The 17,539-nt window shown below is 37.7% G+C and overlaps 1 protein-coding gene across 5 annotated transcripts in view; it reads left to right on the forward strand.

Moving 5' to 3' along the window:
• Window positions 1-3,824: 3,824 nt before the first annotated feature.
• LOC126751038 (dipeptidase 1) overlaps window positions 3,825-17,539 on the forward strand; it is a 106,658-nt gene continuing 92,943 nt past the window's right edge. The window contains exons 1-2 of one of the 5 annotated variants that reach the window (XM_050460955.1): window positions 3,825-4,251; window positions 5,867-6,221. The gene's annotated coding sequence lies outside the window, so the exon portion shown is untranslated. Of the gene's footprint in view, window positions 4,252-5,866; window positions 6,222-10,779; window positions 11,225-15,315; window positions 15,499-17,539 lie in introns of those variants that run through there. The other 4 variants (XM_050460953.1, XM_050460952.1, XM_050460954.1 and 1 more) reach the window with 4 other exon arrangements.

Consider the following 17,539-nt stretch of genomic DNA (forward strand, 5'->3'; position numbering starts at 1 on the left):
AACAAGTATATAAAATATTTAAAAAAGATGGCTTCAGCAGCAAGGTAAAAGTACGAAATAGTAAAGAAAAATATTTATACAATCAACGACCGAAATTTAACATACAGATCATAAATTTTTTTCCAGTAATCCAAAAACAAAAACAAAAAAAGGACCAAAAAATATCATACCGATTATATCACCTTTCTCGAGTATGAAATTCCTTTCGTCTCAGCATATCCTACTACGAAATAACCTTTATATGGGTTAGAGATTTTGAAACAATGTATCATATTTTCTGAATGTTAAACTATCCATACCTACTTTGAGAGTTATGGTATATGAGCTGTTCTTAGCCTGAACATTATCATGCTCGAAGTTTAAGCAAAGCTTCAAAAAGTTAAGCAAGCTTCGCAATGTGTCCGTGGTTGTGTTAGGTAAATAGGCTGATTTGTCGAGTAATCCCACTTGGACTATTTCAGAAGCTTGTCCGTTGTTAAAGACCTTCTTATATCGATAAAATTCCATTCCATTTAATTCGCAGGGTTCGTAAAAGCATGTTAACCGACATGCTTCAATGTTAGTCTGCCGAAAGCTGGACAGTGGAGGAGAAAGTGGCTAGACGTTTCAACCTTATCGTCCTCATTGCAACTTTTACAACTTGTGTAAACAAAAATCTTTAGCGTGAGTGCCAATGGAACAGTGTTTAATTGGGACGCCTATCATTGCGTGTGTAACTTGCTAAGAGCAAACATTTCAATGACTCTATTACGCTCCGTTCTGAGCCAGAACACTCCCGTAACACTACAAGTACTGGCTGCTGACCAATGCTTGCTGAGCTCGCGCATAGTCAATAGATCCAGCGACCTAATGCACGAAGACAGGGGAACTATTGCTCGATCCCATTCTGATGATTTGAGGATATGGATGCCTTTTTTGGATGCTCATCGGTTTTATAATTTTCAACGATTCCGTTGTGGCCAGGCACTCAGACTAGTTGAATATGGAAGTAGTTTAATGTTAATGCTACTGAAGTTTTACACTCCTTGCTAGCTTTGAGTTCAGTGCCATTGAACCCAAGTCCTGTATAACAGCCCTGCTGCAAGAAAAATACTACAGTTGTTTGGGAATCTGAAACAAAAGTTGATTCAGAGCTCCGAAGACTACCTCTCCAACCTTCCCCTTGCGCTTCGATTCATCCATGAAAAAGCTTACTGCGCATCATTTACAACGAAGTATGTGCGTGGAGTAGATTCTGCTAGGAGTAGGACCCGCGTCGCAGTAGTCTTCGTGGATTTTGGAATATCTCACTCTGGGTACCTTAATGTGTCCAGTTTCCCGGAGACTGCCGACTATGTAAAAGGTAAACAGGACTTTAAAAAACAGAACAAATGATATTTTCGGCAAAATCAATTTATTTTATTCAAAATAGTCTCCTTCTGCTTCAATACAGCTTTTTGCACGGTCCAAAAGCATGTCGAACGAGTGTTTTAGCTCGTTGGCCGGTATGGCCGCCAGTATGCCGGTGCCAGCCTTTTGAATGGCCTCTACGTCTGCATAACGCTTTCCTTTCATGGGCAAATGCATTTTTCCGAAAAAAAAGAAGTCGCACGGTGCCATATCAGATGAATACGGGGAGTGGTTAATGGTTAAAATGTGATTTTTGGTCAAATAATCGTCCTTCGAATGTTGGATTCTGAGCAATTTTTGGTCGTCAGTCGATTTGTGTGGAACAAACCGTACACACACCTTTCGTAAGTCCAAATGTTCGGTCAAAATGCAGGGGCGCTAGATTCAAAAAGTGCGGTTTACTTTGGAAAACACCTTGTACATGGGTGCTGTGTGTAGAATGGCATTAACTGCCATCATTGAATTGAGAAGAACCGCTCATAGAATACGTTTTAGCTGTTTTGCGAGTATGGCTTTATCGAGCGTCTTCTACCCAACGAATACACCATAGAACAGTGTTGGATTAACCACGGTCTCGTAAAACCAAATCACAACCCTTGGTGAGAAACCCCACCGTTTCCTAATACTCGACTCGGTCTAACTTATGGAACGGCTTGGCGCATTTTATGTCGAGGTCTTAAATTGAAAGCCTACAAGATATAGCTTGTACAAGAACTGAACCCGCTCGACCTTCCCAAGCAATATCAGTTCGCTTTATGGGCTCCTGAAAAGTTCCAAAAAGATCCGACGTTTTCGAGCCAAATTTTGTTCAGCGATGAGGACCATTTCTGGCTCAATGGGTATGTAAACAAGCAAAATTGTTGCATGTGGGACGAAGAAAAGATTCAAGAGCTGCCATTTTATCCGGAAAAAATAATAGTTTGGTGTGGTTTGTGGGTCGGTGGAATCATCGGTTAATATTTCTTCGAAAATGATGCGGGTGAGAACGTAACCGTTATCGCGCCATTGTAACCGACTATTTGATGAATGAAATTGAAGCTCGTGATCTCGGCGACGTTTGGTTTCAACAAGACGGCACCACTTCACACACATCGCATCAATCAGTAGATAATGGATTTATTGAGAGAATACCGCTAGACTTTTTCCTATGCGGTCTTTACACTAAAGTCTCATTCGCCAGTTACCAGTCGAATGCTCGAACGGGTTTTAGACAATTAGACTTAACGGGTGTACCTTCCGAGGCGGAGCCGCTGCCAACATTAGAAAGAGATAATCTTCAAAAAATAAATGAAGAAGAATGTTCCTTCGAACGATAATTAAAATTTCCCATTAAATTTGAAGTTTATGTGTTTTTTCTTAACAAAAAGTGAGGAACCTCGAAATGGATCCCCCTTTATGACTCTTAGCGACTGCGTTGCAAGAATATCTATGAATTTTATGAACTTCAAATGTGACTGTTTATGGCCTGAGTATAAAGTTCTTTTCAACTCGGTAACTGCTGTTGAATCAAATTTCTGTTAGGCTCTAAAGGTTGGTCCGAAAAAAGTTGTTTTATTTATGTTTCTCGTCAAAAACCGACTACGGAAAGTGTGCCTTCACCAGCGCTTAATCAGTCTGTGACCCACTGTACACACCCATAATGTACATATAATATGTGCGCATTTATATGAATTATCCGTATTTCCTACCTTTCTCAACAATTTCCCAAAGCAACAGTCGTTCACACTGCCACTTGCTGGAAGCTCTAGCAACGGCCCTCACAACAAATGAGCGCAGCAATTGCGCTCTCACATTCGCACTCTACTCATTATGGTGCAATATACAATTGTTGTATAACTGTATGTGTGTGAGTGTGTGTGCTTGGAGCATTGGACCACCTTTTACGCGATTTGTTTGTTTACGCCAGAACAAAAACATTGCAACCTGCCACAACAAGATTTTCTAATTAATTTCATTGCTTGTCAATATACGCTAATACCTACGGGTCACTCTCCAAAGCGCTCTCACGCGCTCCGCTTTGCTTTGGCATATATGTATGTATGTCGTGTTGGCACTACATTGTTGTTTGCCTTGCAAACCTGTGCGCCACTTTATGCGCTCAAGCTTTTTTATGAAGGCGCACTCAATCTAGTTGGTATTGTTTTTGTCGCCTGTCGGCGCGCTGTTGAGCTTTCATGAGTTAACAGTCCATTGTGCTTTCACGCTTCTATGATTCGTTTGTTGTTGAGTGTACTGACACACACACGCATACATACGTGTGTGTACATTATGGGGAAATGCCTGTATGACTGGCTCTTATCCTGTTGTCGGCGTCGTACTCAGCGTCCTCGGCGTCCTAGTCGTCGTCGTCGTCGTTGTCGTCGTCGCCAACATCATCCTCGCTAGCGTCGGCTCGGTCAGCGACGGCTCACAAGTGTTTAGTAGGTTTTGAAACATGGAACGGCGCTGTTGCATACGCGGCAAAATCGTTGTGGCGACATAAAACGAGTACAAGCAGGCCGATTTCGTGCGAATAAAAAATACGTCGGATAAGCATATATAATTGAAAAAACGAAAACGAACAAAACAAAAAAAGAAAAAGAAAAACGCACCAAATACGACCGTGACGCGAATGTGAGGAAGCAGCAGTAGCAAAAAAAAAAAAAAACATATGGACACACGATACGAGCACTTCGCGTATTCGCCTGTTCGTTCAACCAAGAATAGTCGTACAATTGTACTGCTTTCGAAACGTTTAACCTAATTAATTGTAGTTAGATAATATCTCTCATTAATGTGTAATTTACGCGCGGATGGCCAGCGACATACATGCATACTAAATGCCACGGCATGGCAGCATATTTAGTTTCAAATTATAAATGTGTGAGTTTATAGATGTGTGTGTATGTGTGTGTGAAACTGTAAATATATAAAAGCGAAGTGTTAGAATCACAGGCAGTTAAACGCCTATAAGTAGACTAATAAAATGAGAAATAAACTTAACACCGTGCCGCCCTACACAAAACAACAAAAACCAAGCGATTTAGCACAGCAACGCGGCCGCTAAAGATGCTGTAGTTGATGTCGAGATTGAATACTATCCGCCCTGTTAGCGTTACGATACACACATACATATATGTTTTTATGTATGTATGTATGTTTGTATATGGGTTAGGCATCACTATCAGGGCATTTGTATCTAAAGCTGATTTGTTGCGAGTGTCTGTCTGTGCGCGCGGTTGTATGTGGGTGTGAATTGTAACACCAAATAGTGCGGCTGCCAGACAAACAGACGACTAACGGGCAATCCAAGGCAGTGAACTACTTTTTTAGTATCTTCGGTGTGGTGGCACAATGGGAGTTGGCTGGCAGTAGCGGGAAATGTAGGAATATAAAAATGAAGAAATCTAAAAATTTAAAGGAAAATAAATGCATACATACATACATACATATATATGTATATATATATAATAAAAATGAAATGAAGAAAATAATAAAAAAAACGACAGAAAAGACGTAAAGCTTCATAATGAAAAAAAAGTTTTCCATACAAGAACTTGATTTAAATTATACAGTTTTTAAGACAGCTATAGGCTATAGTAAACCGATCTGAATGATTGGCTCATATATTATAGCAATGGCTTGGACAATAAGCTGTGGCGAATTTCGTGAATATATATTGTCATGGAAAAAATTTTTTCTTACAAGCACTTTATTGTGATCGTTCAGTTTGTATGGCGGCTATATGCTATAGTAGACCGATCTGAACGATTTACTCGGAGATTATAGCGCAATTTTAGAAAATAATCTTTGCCAAGTTTCGTGTAGATATCTGGTCAAATAAAAAACTTTTCTATACAAGAACTTGATTTTGTTCGTGCAGTTTATATGGCAGCTATAAGTTATAGCAGATCGATCTGAACGATTTGCTCGAATATTATAGCGCTATCTTGGAAAATAATTTTTGCCAAATCTCGTGAATATAAATTGTCAAATAAAAAAGTTTTCCTTATAAAGACCTGATTTTGACTGATCAGTTTGTATGGCAGCTATAGGCTATAGTGTTCCGATCTAAGCCAATTGCACGAAAATTATAGCTTTACTATAGAAAATAATTTGTGCTAAATTTCATAAAGATATCTTGACAAGTAAAAAAGTTTTCCTTATAAGGACCTTCTTTTGATTGATCAGTTTATAAGGTAGCTATAAGCTATAGTCGTCTGATCTGAACAATTTTTTCTGCGTTTGTACCGTGGCCTTGGGCTATAATCCATGTCAAAATTTGTGAATATATCTCTTCAAATAAAAAAGTTTTCTACACAAGAACTTGATGAGCAGCTTCTTGGTGAGAAGAGAACGTGTGCAAAATTTCAGAGCGATATCTCTAAAAACTGAGGAACTAGTTCGGTTATATACAGTCAGAAGGATATGACTAAATCGACTCAGCTCGTCACGCTTATCATCTATACATGTATATGTATCATTATATATTTTATAGGAGCTCCAACGTTTCCTTCTGTGTATTACAACCTTCATAACAAACTTATTACCCTGTACAGGGTATTAAAAAAAATAAAAAAAAAAAAAAAATAAGAAAAGTAAAAATAAAGCACGAAATAAAATCTAAAACGAAAAATAGCAAAGCAAATCAAATTAAAGCAAATTAAAGCAGAGGCGAAAAATATATGCTCCTGCCAGACTAGATGAAAGAGAGAGCCATCTAAGTTGGTTATTTGATAAGACGCAAGCAGACCGGAACGCATGACTTTGTAAAAGTATGAAAGCAGCAGAGGAGCAGTTGAAATAAGACGAATAATGCTACAGCCGGTTGGCAGTTAGACACTTTGTTGAAGGTTTGTGATAGTTTCGCGTCAAGGAGGCATACACCCCCTAAAGTACATGCGGTTTTTTATAGTCTACGCTGTTAATTAGAAGCGAAGTTGGCGGCGTAAGGGGTTAATGACGGAACGTGAATGCAAATTAATCGAAAAGTAAAGTGTTTTACTCAAAAGTTCTTAATGTAAGGTCACAGTGTAAGCGAATGTTTTCAGAGAATGACTATAACTTTGATAAATATTAAGTGGAGCTTCAGCAGCTTGTTGGTCTAAGCGCTTTACGTTTATCCAACAAATATGAAATACTGCAAGTTTCTAAACGTCGACGTCTGAACTACTGATAGGAGAAGCCTCTCAAGGCCATAAATGCACTCAAAGTTTTGGCCTTGCCTGCTATTTACTAATTAATAATGGTTTTCGTTTAATTGAATATTAAAGTGTTAATGAAAATGAAGGCATCTGTTGCGGAGCACAGAAATATGACAGTTTAATTAAACAAGAAATAAGTCAATTGAAAAATATAAAGAAAAGTTCCTAGATAACATCTGATCAAAATTGAACCGGACTGAAGTAAAAAATAAAATTTTCACGTATTTTAATAAAATCAGTTCAATTCAATAAGAAATAAGACAATTGATGTATTTAAGAAAAATTCACAGATAACATCTGATCAAAATTGAACCGGACTGAAGTAAAAAAAAAAACCAAAAAGAAATACTTTCACATACTTTATTAAAAATATTTGATATCACTTTTAAAATAAGCAAGCCAAGGCTTAACCAAATTCCATACCTTCCTTGTTATAAGTCTCGTTTGGATTCCGGCTCGTTTGTGGAGCGGTCTTCGCTATATTGTTGGACAGTTTCGACCTTAAATTCATAAGCTGACGTCATCAGTAATGCTTGTTGAACGTAGGGTTCTCAGCTTGACAACGAGCATATCTTTTGCGACTACTCGGCATCGCATTTGGAAGAGATTCGTTTTCAGTATTAGTTACTACCTACCCAAAATACTAATCAAAATGTTAACCAAAATGTTAACCAAAATGGTTGAGTCGATTTATAAAAGGTGTTGTAATACTTTGCAATCCCTTTGATGTCAACACGATGTTTTTCAAGCATTGTTCGCATATATTCGTTGCGATCGTTTTCAAAAATATTTTTGACTCGCATGAGACAAGTCTTCGATGACTTCACGATCTCGACTTGAATTGAAATGGCATGGCATATGTCTTACTATATAATTCGTCAACTCAGTTTTTCTCTGTTCTTAAATTTCACTAGCAGTACCATTATATTTTGGATCCTGGTCCATACATCAAAAGTTTCAATTGGATTTTGGGCACTCAAGAAGTCGATCATCAATTTTTTGGTTTTAAAGACATATTTTTGTATTATCTATATTTTACACATGATAAAAAGAAAAATAAAAAGATGCCGAAAAAGCCAAAAGGATTTCTAATGGACAAGTTAGCGCAAATCAAGCGCATAAGCTTTCCCAAAGTGTAATTTAGCGACGTTTCTTTTCAGAGCTGTTAGTTAGTGGAAGAAGTCGTCAAATTGTTAGACAAGTCAACAATGAGTCCGATTAGTCGGGGCAGTCAGTCGAAATAAGTATGAATGCCATAAAAATGAGCCTACAGTCAAGCATTGTGGCGGCTGATTAATCAAAGTTAATGAACATAAATAGTCAAGTGAATGACACGTTAATGAGGCATGCTATACAATAAGAAATGAGCAGAGATTGAATTCATACAGCTAATGAATTCAGTCAGTTATTTAATTGATGAAAATTTACTGTTAAACTTGTTTATGGTCAGAATTTTTTTGTAAAAGTAACTCTATGATTTACGAAATATAGTATATATGAAATTAAATAACTAATAAAAGAGCACTTAAAATTATTTTCGAAATCCAATATTTTCTAGAGAAAATGTACCAATATGTAATTTTAAGATTTTCTGTGCCAAATTTTCTAATATTTTGGGACACTCTATGTTAGTTCCGTGGCAGGTTGTTTATATTTTTTATATCATCTTGATTGTTTGTTAACAGGATTTAGTAATTTTTTTGTGAAAAAATATATATATTTCTTGTGTTAAATAGAAAATGTCGAAAAATTGTTGATTCCATTGTTATTTCTGGAACCTTCTTTTTTTTCGATGATATAACTTGTAAATTAGTTTTTCAGTTGATTGTGTGGAGTAAAAATAGTAGAAATAATTTTTAGGATGTTTTTCAAGAATGGGATCTCATGACAGCCCTTTACAATTCCGCAAAGGCTCACCATTATGCTCTTTTAACTTTCTAGTACTCTTGTGGATATCCCGTTCAGCGTTATGCAGCAACAAATCGTCGCCAAACCCATTTCAATGGGCTTTGTTGGAGCTCTGCTCTGCTCGAAGTTCTGAACGCCGTTAGTTTCAATGTCCGCCAAAGCGCTTTCCCTTTAACTTTCTAAGTTTTCAGAGAAGAGTCGCTTTTCATAGTAGTTCTACACACACAGCTGAAGCCCTCGACGAGCTCAGCAATCGCCCTCGGTGATAGGATAGCGTGCTCGTAAGGTTCTAAATGGTACTTCTGAAGTTCAAGCTGAAACTAATGTATCTATAATCCGAGAAGAACTGTTTGTGTAGAACACTCCATTCCGAGATATAGGGAGTAATTTCTTTAGAGGCTAGCGTAACTTCAAGGTCCTGCCAGCAGTCACAAAAGTCGAGAAGTTACACCAATTACAAATATCAAAGTTTTCCGTGCAGATATAGAATCAAAAAGGTATTGACTTCTTGCATTAGTGGCCGATCTTCCCCAGACGGTGTGCCTAGAAATGGCACTACGTCTGCTTTTCTTCGCTTTGGTCTCTACCAGAGCTTTTCTCATAGACAAGCCAGAGCTCTGCGGCACAGTGACTTCAAATTTAATGGAGAATATTTATTATCATTCGAAAGAACATTCTTTTGAAGATTATCTCTATATTTTTTGAAGATTATCTCTATCCAATTTTTGATGAGTCGTGCGAGCATTTCGACTAGTAACTGGCGAATGAATATCGTGATGTTTTGCTCCAAGATCTGAATCGAAACGGGATACAGACATATCGACTTTATACTTTACATAACACCACAGGAAAAGTCTAACTGTGTAATATCAAATATCTAATCGACCATGTCGAAACGTGAAATTATCTACTGACAGAAGTGTTCTCTCACTAAATCCATTGATTGATTTAGTCAACTCTCACTAAGTCCATTGATTGAACAAATGTCGCCGAAATCACGATCTTAAATTTCAGGCAGCAAATAGTCGGTTATAGAACCGATGACTCCACAGGTTCACTAACCACACCGAAACGTTGTTTTTTCTTGATGAAATGGCAGCTCTTGAATCTCTTTAGGTTGCTCTTAGTCAAAGCGACATTTTTGCTTGTGAATTGAGCCACAAATGAGTTACTTCGCTGAACAAAATTTAGCTGGAAAAGTCGGATCTTCTTGGAACCTTTCAAGAGCCTATAGAGTGAGGCGATGTCAGTTGGGAAGGTCGGGAGACTTCAATTTTTGCATAAATTGTATTTTGTATGCTTCCAGTTTAAGATCTCGACGTAAAATGCGTAAAAGTAGTTCCATACGTTAGCCCGAATTGTTGCGAATGGCGCCGAATCGATTTTCCACGGTCTTCGTGTACATTCTCAGCCACGGCTGCTATACTTTCTTCATTGCGTGCCGGACGTGGTCTGTTCGGTCGAATATTATCTAATAATAAATGTTAGGTCTCAAGTTGGTTGATGGTGTTGTGAGTAGTATGTTCAGTATGCCGTTTATGTTGACCATAAGAAGAGTGAAGCGCGCGAAACACTTTCTTTACAGAACCTGAAGTGTAAATTCTTTACACGATGAAAAGCCAAATAATACTGAACTAACATAATATGACAGCTTGACACAACTCACGGGCAATCTGTCAAAGCAAGAATATTTGAAAAAACTAACTCTACTTGGATAATCCGTTTTGTTCGCTATATTACAACATTGTGTGGCGACATTTTGTTAAGTAATATTGTTTATAAATTTTTTATACTGTTTTTGTAATTTTTTTATTAAACTCTTTCAATTGTTTTTTTAGTATTTTAAGCTTTTCTCTTTTATTTATTTTATTTTTTTTAAATTTTTTTTTAATTTTTGCAAAGTTCTGCTGATTTATTTCGTATGTTAGAATTTTCGTAAATTTGTATAACTCTTTTTATTTACCATATTTATTGCTCCCACTTTCCTTTATATCCATTTTCAGGAAGAGTTTTCCGCATACATTTTAATTCGTTCGCTTCTTGTTATTTTTTATTTGCACCAAATTGTGGTTCAGCCATCATTTTTCTCTGTCCACAGTGGCTAAAATCTATTTATCTTCCATTGAATAGTGCGTGACAGATTTATAATGAGAAATATGGATTTTCAAAAAGCTAAATAAATCATATCAAAATACAATAAATGACTACAAATATAAGTTATTTATGTGTATGTGTGTGTGTGAGTGCGCTACTCGCTGTATGTATGTAAGTAAAAGTGTATACCGTTAACTTATTGCAGTGATGCTGGCGAGTACAAGGCGTTACTTGAGTGCGCGCAACGGGCGAATCCACAGTGCAGAACGGAAATTCTGGTGAAGTAGGCCAAATAAATATAAATATACAACTTGTATATGTATATGCAAATATGTGTGTGTGTGTGCCTATGCAAATACGGGAATGTTTTGCCAAGAATGAAAGCAGAAAAATATTAAAAGAAAATAAGAATAAAATATAACTAACAGTGAAAATGTATTTACGCGCGGGCAATACGGCCTTGAGCACTTAAAAATACAAATAATATATATATGTATATATACATATATTAATACCAATGTTGGTACATGCATGTAATTGTAAATAAACAGTTATAATCTCAATGAAGGTAATGCATCTATGGAAACGCGCAACACACGTGACAAATTTACGGCAAATTGCTGATTACGAAGGTGAGCACAAGCAAACATGTAAGCAAATGTAGTCTAAGTGCACATATGCATATGTACATTGTATGTATATGTGTGGTAGATATGCAGGTAAAGTTGCTCAGCAATTCATAATTATAAGTGCGACAAAAATAATTAAAATTGCCATTGTTGCGCAGCTGGCAGGCGAGTGTTGCATGCTATGGCATTTGGCAACATTTCACCAACACACACGCGCACCTATATGTGTGTTGGCATGTGTGTGCGTATGCATGAGAGTGGCACCTGCACTTACCGCCTGACCAACTAACCAAACAATGTGCCCCAGACAATGCACACAAATAGACGAGCGCGTGCACCAACGAACACACACACATACACTACACATATACAACTGCATATTTGTCTGCTTATAAGCATAGACAGAGACAAGAGGAGACAAACAAATTAATTGCTGGCCATACATATAAACAATAGCAGAAATGGTTGTGACTGCACACATACATATAAACATTATACACACATACATACATACGCAAATGCATTAGGCTTTGCGACAGCCATATTCGCCTTTATAGTTACGTTTGTGTGTATGCTCTTTAGGACAATAGCATAAATTTTCACAATGGCCTGCAGCAAATGTTAATTACTCATACGCCATGTTGCGCCAACAAAAGCTAGTCAATGTAGGCGAACAGGCTTTAATGGCCAGCCGGGCGGGTAGGCGGCCGAAATGCGATGGCGCAGAGCATAGCGACAACGACAACGACAGACAACAAACCAACAGATCAACAGTAAGCGTTTGTAGCGAATGCAGCTAGTGGAATTTCTAAAGCTGGGCGTGTGTTCAAGCGGTGGAGGCATTAAATTTGAGCAGCAAATCGATATGGCCGGGTGTGAGGCGGCGTGTAATGCCAGCAAAACTGTGTCTGTTTGTGTACATGTAGTAATTGCATTGCATTGTGTGTGTGTGTGTGTGTGCAGATAAGCAATATTTAGCAAAAGGCGGCGAAGGAAGGAGAGAGGTCGCGAGCGCGCGGGCGGGCGTACTACCTTTATCAATGGATTCTAATCAATACGTCAGCGCACAAACAACGCTTACTGAGCTCATTCAGAATACGCAATTTCGTCTGGCATAAAATGTGGGCCAAGCGTGAGTTGGTGAGCGACAGGGCGCGGATAGCGCGCGGCGCTGGCGAAGGTGGTGCACGTCGCGCGAGCATACGAAGCGGCGCGTGTATGACTAGAGCGCCTCATGGACTTGCATATATGCAGCTATAGCTTTATATGCATTATGCAACAACAACAAGAAGTTGATAAATTTAATCACACACCCACACATACAACGGATATAGGCGCTCAAGCGCACATGTGACATAGCAATGGCAGCCAGTCAGTCAGCAAGCTGCGGCAAGGCGCACAAGCGCCACAAAGTGGCCACCGACGCGCAGGAGGCCGCCTGCCTGCCACGCACATGCACACAATCATATATTAACGCAAACACACACACACGCATATGCTTTTGCGCTATGGTGACAGCAGAAGAGTAAACAAAAATATTCCACTTCAAAGTTTGCACGTTGTTTGCAAGTGTCTGCGCTCATATGTGTGCGTGTGTGTGTAATCTTACATATGTACGCTTGCATGTGTGCGCTGTATTGCTTCCTCTAGCACTTCCAGTCGCTACAGCATGGTGCTTAGTTACGGCGAGTAAGCATCTACACACACACGCTCATACAGAGAAGCGGCACGCACATACATACATACATACACACAGCCGTTGAGTGTAGAAGTTTTATTGTGATAAAGTTTAACCAAAAGGAAATTACATAAAAGGTTTTGTTTGCTTCCTCCTTTGCGTCGGCTGGCAGCACCACTGCCGCTAACCGTTATTATGCTCGTTCGTTGTCTTAGTGTTTTTTTCTTAGTTTGCTGTATGTTGTTTTTGTTTTTGTTGATTTCTATACACTTTTTTGTTTGTGCGTTAGCAAGTGTATGTGTGTGTGTGTGTGCGAGTGAGTGTCAGTGTCCTTTTGTGGCTAAATATTTCATAAGGAATGCAAAGAATTATTATTATATGCGCTAAAAGGACGAATGGTTGGCAAATAGAATAAGATGAAAACAAATATTATAATAATGGGGCAAAAAATTAAAAAGCAAACCGAAAAAAGCTTGTGACAGTGAAATTCGTAGCCAGCAAAGGCTGGGCAGACTGATGAGCTAGCAAGCGTTTTGCATTAGTGTTCGTAGAAACCAACTTTATATATACATATGTATGTACATTAGGGTGTATATTATTTCAGTTTCTTTATTTTCGATTTAAGCCTTGTCTAAATAGTATTTCTTCTCCCATGTATTTATATACGCTGAAATTTTTTTGTAATTTTGCATTAAAAAGGTCAAGCTACAACGCTTAGACGATGATAGTTGTTTACAAAATTTCATGCTCTACAAAAATGATTTAGATCATTTTTTCCATAAAATCACTCGTATAAAAGTTATACTCGGTTAAAATGTTGTCTCAAATGTACTGAGCATCCATACAAGTGATTTATTGATAGTGTGTTGCTCATACGACATGGTGTACTATACGAATGCTGTGCATTTGAGGCATAACTTTTACTGCGTATAACTCTTAAATAAGTGGTTTTCGTGAAAAAAATCGTTAATATCATTTTTGTAGTTCGAAAAATTGTGTAATATACAGTAGTCGAAAAAGTCTTTTCGTATTTCTAATCAAACTTCAACTTATTTTTTTTTATATTTATAATGAACTTTGATGAACAAAATATATATTATTTTGGTCGACCATTTTTTGCCATTTTTCCAATAGAGACATGGTTCCATCAGTGAAGAACTTTTCTGTTTTCTCGGCGAAAAACTGCGGCAAGTAATTTTCACAGGCTTCTCTTGAAGCCAACTTTGCTCCATTTAGGGAGTTCTGCATTGACCGAAACAAATGGTAGTCCGATGGTGCAAGGTCAGGGCTACATGGTGGATGCATCAAAACCTCTCCCAGTCAAGTTCTCCCAGTTTTTGCCGAGTCATCAACGATGTGTGTGGTCTAGCGCTGTCCCGATGGAAGACGAAGCCCTTTCTGTTGATCAGTTCTGGCCGTTTTTTTCGATTGCTTGCTTCAATCTTATCAGTTGCTGACGGTAATTTGTAGAATCAATCGTTTGACCAGGCTGGAGTAGCTCATAGTGGATGATTCCTTTCCAATCGCACCAAACACTCAGCATAACCTTTTCAGGCATCAATCCTGGCTTTGTGTCCGTTTGTTGAGCTTCACCACGCTTGGACCATGATCTTTCTGGTACATTACTGTCATATTTGACCCACTTTTAATCTCCTGTTACCATACGCTTCAAAAATGATTCGATTTCATTTCGTTTCAGCAAAGAATCGCAGATGTTAATTCGGTCCATTAAATTTTTCACAGATAATTCATGTGGTAGCCAAACATCGATCTTCTTTTTCTAGCCAGCCTTTTTTAGATGGTTCAAAACCGTTTGATGATGAATGTAAAGTTCCTTAGCGATGTCATGGCTGCTTATGTGACGGTCCTGGTCAATCTTTTCCATAACTTCATTGAATTTTTCAACGATAGTTCGACTAGAGCGGGGTGTATCTTTCACTTCGAAATTTTCAGTACGGAAGCGAGCGAACCATTGTTGTGCTACACGAACTGATACAATATACGGTCTCCGTAAAGTTCACAAATTTCATTGGTGGCATTCTTCACTTTCTAAACGGTGTCTAAGAATACAATTTTCGAAGTAACAAGCGAAAAATATCAGATTTTTCACCCACCCTAATATATGTATATATCCACAGCCTTAGCTTAGCAAAAATATTAAGAAAATTAAGACCGAAAAAGAAAACGTGGCAGCAATTTTTCTGCAAATAAAAATTTGGGTTAAACTTTGACAGCCATGCTTTTTTGGCATTGTTACCATTCTTTTTTCTTTAATTTTGTATTTAAACTCATATTTTATTTTATTTTCGTCATTTTTGCCCGAATCCATTATCTATACTTTTATTTTCTGCTGTCACTGTCGTTATGTACACAATTTGATAACTCACTGTCGCTATACGCCAGGCAAGACACTCGCTCGTCTGCAAACAAAATAATGAAAATACTTCAAAAAAGACAACAACAACAACGCTAGCAACAAGAAAATAAGTTGTAATCAAAATGAAGAAATTTCAAAAAGAAAATTCGCAAAAAGACGTTGAAAAAGTTGAAATACAAATTTGTAATGTGTGGCAAATTGCGGGCGGCACCGATCGTTAGTCATTCTCATATGCGGTAGGTAAGTAAGCGGTATTAAATATAGCGCGATATCTGTACATAATGGGTTGTCAACGACTTAAAAGAAACGACAATCAATCAAACACATGTGAGCGCGTGAAATGAGCTTTCCAAAAAGGTACAGCATGACCCGATGCGACGAATAAAACTAGAACTAGCGAAAATACCGCAAGACTTTTTTGACAACCAAATAATAATTATGGTAAGGAATAGTGCGGATATTTGTTATATGGAAGGATAGGTGAAGGGAAGACCTGGCTATATTTCCCAGCTTATAACAAGAGTAACTTACAGCCAGTCTTGTTACTGTCCGTTTATATTTTATAAGTTGAACTATAGGAAATTAGTAACTTAGATTCGGTTTTCGGTAGTTAGAACGAGTTGAAATCCGACTTTACTTATTTTCACTGTCAAATTGTATAATTCATAGTTGTATATTCTCGTCTAATTTTGTAAAGATATCTCACAAATTGAACCTTAATATTTGGTTCAAAGTCCAACGCAAGAAATATATGCCTTATATACTTTGTTCGGTAGTCAGGGGAGTTTGTAGATCGGTGTCAGCCATTCTCGGTACAAAATGGAAATGTGTTCCACTGTGATATCTTCAGCCAAGTTTATGAATATATGCTTACTATTTCTCGAAACATTTAGTTCAAAGTTCACTGCAAGAAATGAGTGCCTTATAATCGGCAGCTTAAACGCTAGATGATGACTGATTTGGTTCAATATCGGTACCACAAGCGTGTTTTTAGCTTAGCAAAGTGTCATCTGAGTAAATTTGAATGTATTTTAAAACAAATCTTTATTATTACCTTCAAATTAGTCTCTTCTGGAGCTAATGCAATCATGCCAAGGCTTAAATCAATTTGCTATAGTTAAGCCTCACCTTCAGCACCTTCGACGAATATTTCGAAATGGCTTCAATGGTCACATGGCGCGTTCCAGAAGCGGATTTTCAGTTTCGAAAACAGAAAAAACTTACAGGGTGCCAAATCCGGCGAATACAGTGGCTTAATAATTACTGTCATTTCGTGTTTGTCTAAAAAAGATCTGTAATAATCATGCTAAAATGTGGAGACACATTATATTGGTGGAGAAAATTCAATATTCCTTAAATGTTCTGGCCAAAAATATGGTCCTCTACAACGTATTGCTTTATGTAGACCCTTCAAAACGGCCAAGGAGTACTCTTACTAACCGTTCGATCCTATGGAATGGATTCATGATAAGCCAAAAAACGTTTACCAAAGAAAACGATGAGCATGACTTTAATCTTTGACCAACTTTCTTGTGGTTTTTCGATTTCGCCTCAGTTTGGGAGCGACGTCCTTAGATTGTTGAAAATTTACGATGTCAAATTCATAAACCAATTTCTTGTCACCTGTAATGAAGCGTTTGATGAATGAAGCGTTCTCCGAATTCAGACTAATTTTGTCTTCAATGCTCCATGTTTCGATACTATGACTTGTACGTCGTATGAATAAATAGGATTCAAATTGGTGTTGTTCGGTAATATGATGTGTTTGAGGTTTGAGTTTGGTAATTTTTTAACTAGGAATTAATGCTATGCGGTCTAGAAAAGAAGCTTTCTAAATCTTATATGCAAGAACCAGATATATTGATGGACGCATAAGTCGACTGGACAAGGTACTGGTTGAATGTTTGATGTATCGAAAATGTATTGTAACATCTTTGGCTTGGGTCGTTTGACGTTCCTTGCGCAGTTTCATAAAATCTTAAGTCTATTTACTAATATCAATGATTTATCGTTATAAAATATGTAGGCATAGAAACTATAAGATTCTGCCAATTCGGAAGTGTCAATGACAAATTTATCTGCTTTTCTTAATTTTCGCGGACCCACTGTAAACCGCTGCAATACGTGAAATAGGCCTGCTTGCTGGGTAGAAAAAAATTATGAACTAATGGCTCTATAATCGACAGGTCCAACGGCGAAATCTACATGAACACCGTCGAGTTAAGGAGTGAAATAGGAATATTCAGAAGGTAGCTTTAAGCTAACTAACTACAAAATAGTT

Source organism: Bactrocera neohumeralis, chromosome 2 (genome assembly GCF_024586455.1).
Source record: "Bactrocera neohumeralis isolate Rockhampton chromosome 2, APGP_CSIRO_Bneo_wtdbg2-racon-allhic-juicebox.fasta_v2, whole genome shotgun sequence".
Classification (NCBI taxonomy): Eukaryota; Metazoa; Arthropoda; class Insecta; order Diptera; family Tephritidae; genus Bactrocera; species Bactrocera neohumeralis.